Below are 13,307 nucleotides of genomic sequence, written 5' to 3' on the forward strand. Positions count from 1 at the left end.
GGACCCCAAGGGCCCTGGCCACGGGGTGTTAATGTTGCAAGTGGAGGCTTAGCACACCACATGCCGACTCTAACAGCAGGGCCTTGAGATCTCCCTTCTGTCAGACCCACTTGGCTGGCTCCACGCTCTTTCCCTTATAAAGGCTCTGTGATTCCATTAGGCTTAACTAGATAATCTAGCACAATCTAGGGCAAGATCTTTCTTCATTTAATCATGTCTTGAAAATGCCTTTGGCCATATTAGGTAATATACTCACAGGTTTTTATTTTTAAGCTGTGAACTTCTTTTTGGGGGAGGAGGGTTATTATCCTACCCACGATAGTTACAAATATGAAAATTTTCCTAAATCATACTGCCTCATACTGAGAGTGATACAGTGAAAAGTGCCAGCTGAACATGAACATTTACTTGGTAATGTAAACCCAACTATGGGAACTATCTAGAAACAGATAGTATTTTTTATACAGTATCATGTCAATGTTTAAAATGTTGATAACTAGAAATATTTTCACAGCAAACTTGCAAAAATAGTGTACATTCAAAAATCAAATTTTAATTTTGCTCCCCCGTATCCTAGAAATGAAATTTTCTATGATCTGTGACATCTGGTTTTGCTGACTATCAACATTTAACCCGGAGCATGTGCGTGGCTCACTGTTGCCCGGCCTTTCTAAATTGATGAAATGTCAGAATAAAACTTAATCAATCTCTCTCTCCCGTTCTTTCTCATTTGAAAGGCAGAAAGGAGAGACAGAAATAGAGTGCCCATCTGCTGTTGTACTCCTCACATGCTCACAACTGGTGCTAGGCTGGTCAGAGCCAGGAGTTGGAGACTCAGTCTAGGTTTCCCATGTAGGTGACAGGCGCTCTGTCACCTGAGCCATCACACCTCTCAGGGTGTGTACTGGCAGGAAACTGCAGTGAGAAGCCAGTTCCAGAACTTGAACCCTGGCACTCCTATATGAGACCACTAGGCCAAATGGCTGCCCCCATTACTCTTCTTCTTTATGCCCAAGATAAGGGACTACTAAGCACATTGGATGTAATAGACTGTAACTTATCTGAAAATGTATTATTTCATTACATATTTTCCTGACATTTGTGACATTTGTGACATGGCTCCCACACATGCATCAAGGATACAGTTAGGAACATGGAGGTCATTACAAAGTCCATTGTGCAGTTAAAAAGAGGCTGGCTTTTCAAACACTGACCTGAACGGTTTCCCATTCCAGTCTTCTGTGATTTCCTGAGCTGATCACTTGCCGAGAGGCAGGATCTGGAACTCAGCTAAGTGATTTTCCCCATTTTCACCTGTCCCGTGGGGTGACATTGCTCTCCAGGTCCCTGCCACTGACCCCATGAGTGCCCCGGGGGCATTTTCCTCTCTCACATGCCCCAGAGGCCCAGGCAATCTGTGTCTGAGCTGGCAGAAATTCTTGTTCTCATTTCTTCCTGTGAACACTGTCACATCACTTGTTTTGAACCAGCCATATAAGGAGCTGGAAACTAGAGCCTGGCGGCTTCTGCTTCGGCCTTAATGCAGGCAGGCTGCCTTGGTAGTCCAGCAGCCTAAGGAGCTGCTTGGCCGGCCCAGAACTGAGCCAGCTATTTCTAAGAGTAAGATCCAGTGCATTTGTCTCCCTTTTGAGCTGCTGAGAGCAGCTTAAAAGAACATTCTGGCTCTTCCATTACTAGTAGCTGAGTGTTGCCCTTCCCATCTTCTCATTTTCATGTTCTCTCAGGAAACCTGAGGCCTAAGTGGGGCCCAGCTATGGACCACATGGGGGACATTCGTTTAGGGGTTTCCAAAAAAATCCCTTCTTGCCCCATTACTCAGAGCAGACAGAGTTGGAACTAAAGACAACATGAATCCAGTTTTTAAAAATTTCAGTTGCCCTTAAATAACAGACAGATGGACATATAACTGCTTATGAGGGACTGTATTATAATATGCGGAAAGTCAATTGGAGGTTGAAATTTGCGGAGGGATAGGAAAATCCCAGATCCTATGCGACTGTACCATAAAATTCAAAATAATAATAAAAAAATTTAAAATTAAAAAAAATTCCAGGTGCCCTGCACCATGATGGGTCTGCAGATGCTCTGAAGAGTATGAGCAACTGATCAATTATTTATGCAGTGGTTAAGAATAAAGCTGAATCCAAGAATGATGGGCCAGGGCAAGGCAAATAAACAGGTTGCAGATAAAGTGCAAGCAGACAAGCAAAAGTCAGGACTGCACACAAAGGGTCCTGGGTGACTTTGCCAGTGCTGCCCTGATGAAGCACACACAGAATGTGTTGTCTGGTTGTATCGAAGCCAAAGTCCAAAGTCAAGGTCCTGGACAAAACTTTCATCACAGCTTGTATGCAAAATCAAGGTCTCAGCCAGTCTGAGACGAAGATTTTCTCTGGCTTGCTTTTCTTTCTCTCCTTGTATAATTTCACAGCATCTCCCACTTGTTCCCTTGTTGGAAGGACTTTAGTCACAGTGCACTAGGACCCACCACACAGATCTCTCTTGAATTTAATGATGTTTGGCAAGTCTCCATCTGCAAATCTCATCAGACCTTGAGGTTCTGAGGGGCTAGGACTTCAGTGTATACATTGAAAGAGGAAAGGGACACGATCCAACCCAGGTAGATACTCATGATAAAGCACACATGTGTCATGATTCCAATGAAGTGGAAGGACCATGTGTTTACATGAACACGCAGATATAGCCCAGGCATGGAAGACAGCTGGCTAAGGGATCATTTCTAGGAGGTAGAACCTCAGCTATTTCTAAGAATTGAGCATTCTATTTTTTTAAAACAGTTTCCCTTGAATGCATTAGCTGTGTAACCTGGTGAATACTCTGATAAAGAAGCACTTGGGGGTATTAAAGGGTGAAGGCTATCGAGTTGGAGGCCAGGGTTCAAGCCTGGCTTTGTCATTGGCTAGCTGTGCACTTGTGGGTAAGGTGCTCACCTGCTCTGGGTCTCAGTCTCCTCTGTAAAGTGGGTACACTCTGTTGTTCCTCACAGGGTTATGGGAAGATTGCTCCAATATTTCAGAGATGACTAAAATGCTAGCTTTAATGTATGTGTTGCCCTCATGACTTTGATCCATTTGGCATGCTCTAGGCACACAGGCCAGGAAACTGGGACTCAATTACATGGTGAAGAGGACCCTGAGGACTTGGGCCTTCACCTGCTGCAGCCTAGGGTATGCTTTAGCAGGCAGTTGAGATTAGAAGCAGAGTCAGGACTTGAACCCTGGCATGCCAATAGGGGATGCAAGTGTCCTAGGCAGTGGCCTGACCTCTGTGCCACAGGCCCCTCACTTATACACAGCTCTCTAAAACCCCTAGCTTGGTCATGAACAGTCTTGCCTCACTCAATATTGCATGTGAATCAGCTCACATTAGCAGTAAAGAAAAAGGAAATCCAACTGGTCAGTTCCCCAGACAAATGGCAGATGTCTCAACCTGCATATTTCCCACATATCCCCTGCTGCCCTGCAGCTTGCCAGGCAGGAGTCTGTCGCAGAACTTACCTAATGTCTATGACCAAGTGGGCCCATGGTTACATTCAGTGGCCCTATGTCACAGCCATGTTTCACTCCCCATATGCCGGATTTTTCTCTGTCTCTCTGCCTTTAAATAGATAAAACATAAATAAATAAAAACATTTTTAAAAGACATGTGTTGGCCCCCAGCTAGGGGTCAGGTACCACCCCTGGCTGACCTCTGGGAGCAGCTGAGCCCAGGATGACACGAGTGCAAGCTCACATGGCCATACCTGACAGCTCTGCCCTTGGAGGGTGTGGGGGCCCACCAGCTGCTAGGGCTCCTACCTCCTTCCCTGGCTACTCCAGCTCCTGGCAAGGCCACAAGGACATACTGACCCCCTTCTCATTCACTCTCTTACTCCTAGGGGGCCTGGGCAGATTTGGGTTTCCCAGGGACAGTGTCTAGTTTACATACACACACACACACACACACACACACTGGTCCCCAGAAGGCAACCATTTGGCAAGAGCCATGCTTGCTTTGGGGTCTTCTTTCCCAAGAACCACCTCCAGGGGAATTCCACTTGCAGGGGAAAGCCTGGTTGTTGAGACTGGGCATTGCTGAGACATAGGTACCAAGACTCAAACAATACACAGAGACTGCATAGCACCAGGAATAGGACTTGCTATTGTCTTATGGCTGAGATTAGATGGAATGTATGTATTCCCAAACTGGAATACAGATGTTAAAATATTCAGCAAGGTCCCAACTTGATGGCTAAATTGGCCAATCCTCCCCTTGCAAGCACCAGCATGCCATATGGGCATTAGTTGGTGCCCCAGCGGCTCCACTTTCCATCCAGTTACTTGCTTGTGGCCTGGGAAAGCAGTAGAGGTTGGCCCAAAGCCTTGGGACCCTGCACCCATTTGGGAGATCCAAAGGAAGCTCCTGGCTCCTGGCTTTGGATCAACTCATGCTGTTGCAGCCATTGGAAGAGTAAAGCAGCAGATGGAAAATCTTTCTTTCTCTCCTCTCTGTAAAGATCTGCCATTCCAATATAAATAAATAAATCTTTAAAATATTCTGCTAGAATTCCAATGTAAGTTTCTCTTTCCAGGTGTTAAAGCTAATCAGCCATCCAACTTAGCTGTTTCTTTATTTGTTTATTTATACCCTGGCCTTGTCCTACATGACTCTGAAGAAACCTATAGAATCTGTCTGTCCACAGGTTTGGGTCAGAGTAAGGGACTACATGGAACTCTGTTCTTCCTCTGTTTCCAGAGCCAGCCCAGGGTGTGTGTGTGTGTGTGGAGGGGGAAGTTGTGGTGGGGGGGGGTACCGGCTTCTCTAGGATGCACCTGCTGCTGAGCTATCTGACTGCTTAATCACAGGGACAGCTACAGCTTGGCCTTACCCAGTGCTTGCTAAGTCAGCCCCTCTGAGGACCAGGTGCCTAATTCATATTTTTCTGAAACTCCTCAGTGGATCCAGCAGCAGGTTGGCATTAACTATCCCTTTGTATTCCTGCTGGGGATTCCTTGTTCAGTGTGAGTGCATGGTAGGGGTCTTTGGGCACACAGCCTCTCGCCTGGCTAGGATATCTGAGACAGGGACACTTCCAACCATAATGCTGGTCTGCAGCTCAGTGAGGAGCTGATCCCCTTGGCAGCTCCGGGCAGGGAGACACACCAAGCAGGACAATACTTGTCATCGGTGGCAGTCACCTGGTGTGGCCCCTGCAGCCAAATCTGGGTATGCAACAGAATCAGACTCTTGGGCCCTAGGCCAGACTCACTGAATCTGACCTGTACCTGTGTGTGTTTTGTCTGTGAGCAAGTCCTGCACACCCTCCTGATTGATGGTGAGCCTTGGGAATCCCTGCTCCCTGATAGATTCTTTGCGTAGTCAATTTTCTTTCATCTTCCTGGCAGCCCTGGGGAAAAAAAGGTGCCAGCACCCCCATGTCAGCCAGCAGGCCCCCAAGAGAAGCGTGATCTATGCCAGGTCAGTTCAGCTATGCCAATTGCTCTTTGCCTTTCTCAGGTGCCCAACAGCAGTAACAGGTGTTGGGATGAGAATGGGGCTGGGCCCACAATGGATGGGGTAGAGGATGTGGAAATGGGAGGAGGGAAGCACTTCACAGCCAGCAATGCCTCTGGGATAGCAGGGCCCCCAAGTGCACTTCAAAGATGCCCCACTACAACCTGCATCACTTCAGTGTCCCCATGGCCAGCCCCTCCACCAGCAGAGGGTCTGGCCACTGTGTGCTCAGGTAAAAGCCTGGCAGTGAGTGTTGCTCAGCAAGTTAAGCCGCTGCCTGTGATGCTGGCATTCCATACGATTCTGGCTACCCCACTTCCAATCCAGCTCCCTGCTAATGTGCCTGGGAAAACAGTGGAAAGTGGTCTAAGTTCTTGGGGTCCTACCACCCACATGGGAGACTTGCATGGAGTTCCAGACCCCTGACTTTGGCCTGGCCCATCTCCTGCTATTGTAGGAGAATGAACCAGGGTTGGAAGAAAATCTTTCCCTGTCTCTGTCTTGCTCTGTTAACTCTGCCTTTCAGGATGTGTGTGAGGAGAGGGGTTGGGTGGATCAATGTGGGAGCCCCTGCCTTCCTGGCTACCTTGCCGTGCTAGCAGTTGTAGAAGCTGCACTGGACAGGTAAAGGGGACTGGGATGCAGGTGTCACTGGGCAGTGCCAGGGCCCAGCAGGACATCTGGACATCGAGATCACTCTCTGTGCAGCCCACCCTGAACTTGGCCATGGCTAGTCCAGGCTTCCAGCAGTTCAATGAAAGGCCAGCTTCATGGGGTCCCTGAGAGTCCAACACAGCTCCCTTGCTCAATGTATTAAAGGAGGCGAGCCCATCTGAGACACTTGCAGGCTTGAGCTGGGGAACGGAGGAGATCAGGGTAGAGCTTGCCAGTGGCAAGAAGAAGCCCTGAGTAAGAGGAAATCCTTGTCTGGTATCACAACCCTCCCTGAGAGCTTGTGCCTCCATCTTGTCATCTGTAAACTGGGGACATTACAATCATGCATTTGGGATCCTGCAATCAGGAATGAGACTGTGGGGTGGGGAGTGATCTGCTCTGTCAGGGAGCAGCAGGGAGGTCCCCAGTAAACATGAACATCTTTCCTTTTGGAAGCTAGAGTCCATATTTCCTCATTGTGTAAACTATCTGTGACCAGAGGCTGTTGCCAGAGAAACAGCATGGAAACAGTAGTGAAAATCACAGACACAACAATCCTCACCACTACACACCCAAATCTGAATTTGCAAACCAAATAAATAAAGGCAAATTGCTCTCATTGTACAAGGATTCTCCCGTTGACAAAGAAAAGAGAGAGAGAGAGAGAAAAAAAGACAGACAGATAGTAAACAAATAATCATGTGAAATCATGTAATGGTTGTGTTTATGCCATCTCTCCAGGAACACAGTTACTGGGTAAAACAAAGAATTAGTGGCAGCTCAGGCAGCTCCAATTCAGAACTGAACCATGGGAGAGGAGGGAATTTCTTTCTCAAGAGTTGACCTTGAGCCTTGGAAGTAAAACAATGGGGCTGACTTTGTGATACAGCCAGTTAAGTCACAGCTGCCTGTAACACTGCGTTGGACTCGCATATGGGAGTATAGATTCTGGTCAAGGCTGCTGCACTTCTGATGCAGATCCCAGTTAATGGCCTGAGGAAAGCAGCATCAGCAGATGCCCCAAGTACTTGGACCTGAGTGATCCACATGGGAGACTGGGAGGAAGCTTTTGGCTCCTGGCTTCAGCCTGGCCCAGCACTAGATGTTGCAGCTACTTAGAGAGTGAACCAGTATATCTCTCTGTGTCTCTCTGTAGGTCTACCTCTTCAATAAATAATTCTAAAAATAAAATAAAAAGTAATATCACAACATCAAAAAATAAAAAGACACCTGGAAGTTTCCAGAATAAATGCTCCACAATTCTGATTTTATGGCCACAATGGAAATGCCACAAATTGGAGTGTCACTGAAACTGCAGGATGCCATTCATGGGAGAAATCATGCTGGGTTCCCCAGTCACTTAGAATACCTGTGGCCTTGGGCCACAAGGTGATGATTGCTAATCTCAGGGAATGTCTGTGAACAGCTCCAGGTTGATGCCCCTGGCCAACATGAGGACTCCTCTCCTACTGGGTCACAGTAGGACATCAGGCTGTGACCATTGCTGCCACCTCTGCGTTCTTAGATAAACATCTGCTAGTGATTTCAAAACTAGCAAGTTTCCTTGTTCCTCCTTAGTGGATGGGGGAACAAGATGTTTGCTTTGAGGGATATTATGTTTGTCTGGGTGTGGACAGGAACGAGGCCACCAGAGAGGTACCAACATGGATGACGTTGTCACCTGGGCCACAGCACTGCAACACATTCCTTGTATGTGTGTGTGGATTTGTGTATGTCAGAGGTTTTTCATCTCCAGCTGCAGGTCAGGCTCATGCTAGGGGCTTTGCAAAGGCACAGATGCTCAGGATCCAACCCTGAGGACAATAGAATCTGAGTCCCTCGGATGCCTTCAGGCTGCCTGCCCGACTTCAGGCCATGGTCACTAGATTCAAGTTCCCATCTGTGAATACCTGTCCTGGGAGCCCAAACCACGTCAGAGCTTAAGCAAGAGCTAATGTGCCTTACACCACATTGCTCTCCCATGCCAGGACTGTACCAATTGCATTTTGGCCTACTAAACCCGTGTCTGTGCTTGCTGAGATTAGCAATCATCACCTGGCTTCAATCTGGTCCAGTCCTGGCCATTTATGGCCATCTGAGGAATGAATCAGCAGATGGAAGATCTTTCTTTGTCTCTCAATGTAACTCTTTCTAGGAAATAAATAATCTTAAAGACAGACAGACAGACAGACACACACACACACACACACACACCACACTCTTCCAAGAACTACCTTTCAAGAGCACACCCCCAGTGATGTAAGGCCCTCTTACTAGGCTTACATCCCCTAAGTCCCTCCACCATCCTAAAGTCTTAACACATGGAGTCAACATGCAAATAAAAGCAATGATGAGGAGATTGAGCAGTCTTGTGACTTTTTCTTGTAGGACAGATCACAGTTCTAAGGTTACGTAGTTTTGCTATCTTATAAGTAATCAGTACTGTAGATAATTTAGCAGTCTTATCCCAGCATTCTTTCTTTCCATGATGATTCTTTTCTACCAAAAATATAAAGGGCTCAGTAGAGCACTCTGTGTGTATATAATTCTTACAAAATCATTAGCTGTCAAAGATCTGTGGCTATTATCATCTAGGGTCAGTTCAGGTCAAGACAAAATGACCTGTTGACATGGGAAGAAGTTCTGAGAAATCAAGAAATGTGCCAAGATCATCCAGCCAGAACTAGAGTCCGGTCTCCTGCACCCCAGAATCTGGCCCCTTTGCCAAGGGCTCCCCCCGCCTCCTTCCTGGGAGCTTGTAAGCATTCCCCTCCCCAGGAAGTACCTGCCCTCCTCTGCAATTTTTGTTTCCAATTCAGCTTCACAGTGGGGCAGCCAGGATGATTAAGACACTGAACAGAGTGAATGAGGTCCAGGGTGGCCAGTCTCAGCAGCAGGAAAAAGAGCAGGACTGTCCCCTCCCCAAGGCCTTCACTCCAAACTAGTGCCTCCAGACCCAACAATCACAGCTTTCCATTCCCAGTGATGCTGAACAGAGAGAAAACATGCCACACCACACCACATATTCCACATACCAGACATTCCCTGGATGTTTACTTAATAGGTGACTGGCCACAGATACCCTGGTTTCCCAGGGGCACACATCTTAGACAGCAGGCGACTGGGGTGGGGGAACAGAGGGGCAGGGGAAGCAGACAAGCATGCCAGTAAGATTTTAGAGACGTGTTCTCAAGATGAGATCCTTACAATGTATGTCCCACAATCAATGACAACAGCATGGATTTTAAAGGTAAGTTTTCTAGAACAAAACATGGGGTTATTTTAGCACATTGGGTTAAGCTGCCTCCTTGCCAGTATCCCACAGTGGAGTAAAGGTTTGAGCTCCAGTTGCTCCCTTTCCAGTTCAGTTTCCAATTAACATGCCTGGGAAAGCAGCAGAACATGGTCCAAGTCCTTGGGCCTCTACCACTGACAAGGGAGAGCTGGATGGAGTTCCAGGCTCTTAGCTTTGGCCTGGCTAAGCCCTGGCTGTGGATTTATTTGTGGACTAAAGCAGCTGATGGAAGGTCTCTTTCTGTGTCACTTGGCCTTCCACAACTTTTAAAATATGGGGCAGCATCAAACATCATGTGCTCCTTTTGAGCCAACCAATGCATGGAGTATCTAGAAGATACCATCTGTAAGCTAATTCAACACTTTCAATTTAGATTTATTTGCCCATGAGAGGTCTCCTTTACCCCTCCTGGAAAACCTGAAGCACCTATCCATTGGTGTCTCCTCTGCTGCCCTGGGCAGGAAACCCCCATTGCACTCAGTGGCAATCCTGCCAGGCTGCCTCCATCAGACAGGTCCCTCTTTTCCTGGTTCTTTCCCCTCCGCTCCTTCCTGTCTGGATGCATAGATCCCAGTTGTGGCTGCTATTCCTGTGGCTGACTGTTCCCCAGCCACCTCTTCCCAGGCCCTCAACCACTCTGAGGCTGTGGGTTCTTCCCAGTGAGTGGCCTGCATTGTCCTCCTAGTGTCTCTTAGCAAGGCCTGTGCCTTTATGTGCCACTCCTCTCTGGAGGGTAGGGAGAGAGCGCCACCTGCTGCCACTCCTCTCCCACACCCGTGTTCTCTGACATCTTTTCCTTCTGACTGCCCTGCTCCTCAGTTCAAGGATGAAATTTCTCTTTCTCAAGATTTGCACATGTATCTCCTTTAGACAAACTGCAAGAGACGGCAAACTCTGAATATGGCCACTGGTGTGCAGGCCTCCCAAGTGCCAGCTACCTCCTTCCCAGTGGGCTCCCCCACCCCAGCCCTTGAGACTAGCCTGACTCGGGGAGCTTAGGCAGCAGAAGCCCTGTTACCTCTTCAAGGTGAGCTGGTCCAACTAAAAATATGTGAATTTCTGCACATTATATTTTTATCTCTTCAAAAGGCAGGATGAGAGAACAAAAAGGAGAGAGATCTATTATAAGATGTTCCATTCTCCAATGTCCACAACAGCTAGGGCTGGGTCAGGCCGAAGCCAGGAGCTGGGAACTCAGTTTGAGTCTGTCACATGGGTGGCAGGACTTGAACTATCATCTGCTACCTCCAGGGCTGCATAAGCAGGAAGCTAGATCCGAAGCAGAGGAACTGGGACATGAACTAGAGCTCTGATGGGAGATGCAGGCATCCCCAGCCGTGCTGTGCTGTACCACAGTGCTTGCCCTGGTAGTTAGCATTCAACACTGGTGTTGTCAACTCAGGCTTGAGCTGTGTAGAAAAAAAGAAAAGACCCCACGTCCGCCAGGACTCAGGATGCACCAGGAGGGAATGCAGCTGATGGAGGCTCTCCCCTACCTGCTTGTTGAAGCCTGTCACCCTGGCTCGCCTCCCTATGCTCCCAAGTCCTCCTCCTTACCTCTGCCTGCTGTCCAGGCTCCAACGGAGGTTCTCTGGGGACTCCTGGTTCACACCATGGCTGCTGGGCACACATTGCAATGGAGCCTCTGTTTTGCTGCTCACACGCTAAAGGATCCTAATTCAGCAGCTGGAAGATCCCAGATGTGGCGGCTATGTGGCTTGGCTACGTGACCTAATCTCTCTGTGCCAGCCTAGTCGACTCCACAGTAAGGGTAGCACAGTACCTGGTGCATCACGCTGTAGAGTCACTGTGGGGATTAAGCAGGTGATAAAGGTAAATGTGCTTAAAGACTTGAGGCTGAATATGTCAGTCAATACATCCTTACATTAGGAGCTCTCCTGGGTCATGACCTCCCGGACATCCCCTGCCACACACACTGCATGACTCCCATACTGGAGCCAGACCCCTACTTACCATCCAAGGCTCTTTGCAGTCTCCCAGATGCCTTCCTTGCCATGACACACACCCCACCCTCCCTGAATTGCTCCTTGTTCCCAGCCCAGGCCTTAGCCTCCCTCTACTCCCTGGTCTGAGAGATGCCTGTGTATTAGGTGTCAGGCCAACTGTCCCTCTTCTGGGTACCAAGGGCTGAGCTTTGTGTGTGACCAGCAGCCTTGAGGTGACACCTAGGTGTCTCAGGGAATGCCTGCTGCTCTGCATGTGCGGCCTCTGTGTTGGCGAAGGTCAGAGTTGGCTTCATTTTCATTGCCAAGTCAAGCACGTTTGGCATTGGGACACCCATATCTCATTTTGGCTGCCTAGATTATAATTTTGGCTCTGAACTCTAGCTCCCTGCTAAATGCAGACTCAGTGACTGCAGTGACAGACAGCTAAAGCTCTCATGTCGTCCACATGGGAGATATGGATTGAGTTCCAGGCTCCCCATGTCAGCCTGGTCTAGACCTGGCCGGCCCCTGGGGGTCCAGGGGAAGTAAACTAGTGGCTATTTCTCTGTCTCTCAAAGGCAAAAACAATTTTAAAAACAGATATTTAACAAGAACAATATAACTGGCCTAGAAATCCTCCATCACTATTTGAAAGCGGGGGGAAAAGAATCCTTCTCTCATTTAGTCGAACACATCAGTAATCCACTCTGGGCTGCTGTGGGGGTGCCCTGGCATCCTCTGGTGGCAGATGGGGAATGCCTCCCAAGTTTTCCATGTCTGGCTTCTCCCCAAACAGGGATCTGTGGGCAAACAATCCCTGCTGCCTAGCAGGAAGGAATCTGGACACCCCAAGATGCTGCATGTTCAGCCTCAGTTGTCAGAAGGAACTGACCTTCCTATGGATGCCCAGGTATGTCACACACATGTGCATATTTAGCTGTGCATCTTACAATGGAGGTGACCTGGTCAAGAACGCCCCCTGGCTACTAGTCCAGAAAGCTTTCTGCTGCTTTCAGAGGAAACCAGCTGTGCCTACTCCGAGTCTACATCCTCTCGGGACCCCTTCTGGCCCCAGGAAGGCTGTGGGAATGCACCATCACTCTGGCCCTGCCTTTGTCACTCGCTCACACATCTAGACACTCCTAGTACACATGTAGTAACGACACCATTGCCCTCCCTCACTCTTCTACCTTTTGTCCATTCCCATGAGAACATCACACAGCTTTATTCCTTTAAAAGTTTATTTCCAGTGACTTAAAAAAAATAAATTTACATGATTAAATTAAAGTATGTGATTCAATGCTAAGATATGGTGCAGACCTGCCTGGTTTCTTCTGGACCGTGGGGCTGGGTGAATGGTAGCTGAATGTGACTCAGCCTGGTGCACTACAGGATGAGGCAAAGCCAATGGAGTGTCACTGACACACTGATGCTTCTTGAGAGATGGGACATGGCTCAGGGGATGGCCAACTCTGAGCTCTTGACAGGAAAGCAAAATCTTCTTGGTAGCATTTGCTCTTCCAACCAGCAGAAGCTCTGTCACACAGCCTTTCCCCATGACCACGCGTTGATCTGAGTGGACACAATGACCCGACAAGCACAAGCTAAGGAGAATAGGGTAATTGCCCCAAGACAATGTAGTGTGGAATATAAGGAAAGACTGCTAAGCCAGTAGGGGCCACCTCTGGAGGCCACCACTTGGACAGCCTGTGGAGAGTTGGAACTAGAGTCACACAGATGCCAGTATCTTTTACTTTCTGATCTCTGGGTGTGGCTACCTTTTAGCTTGCCAGGGTGGTGGGGGCACTTTCTCCTAATTCCTTCGGTGCTGAGAAGCTGCTCAGGTCACAGAAAGGATTCATTTCCTCTGGCAATTG

This window comes from Ochotona princeps, chromosome 6 (genome assembly GCF_030435755.1).
Source record: "Ochotona princeps isolate mOchPri1 chromosome 6, mOchPri1.hap1, whole genome shotgun sequence".
Taxonomy (NCBI): Eukaryota; Metazoa; Chordata; class Mammalia; order Lagomorpha; family Ochotonidae; genus Ochotona; species Ochotona princeps.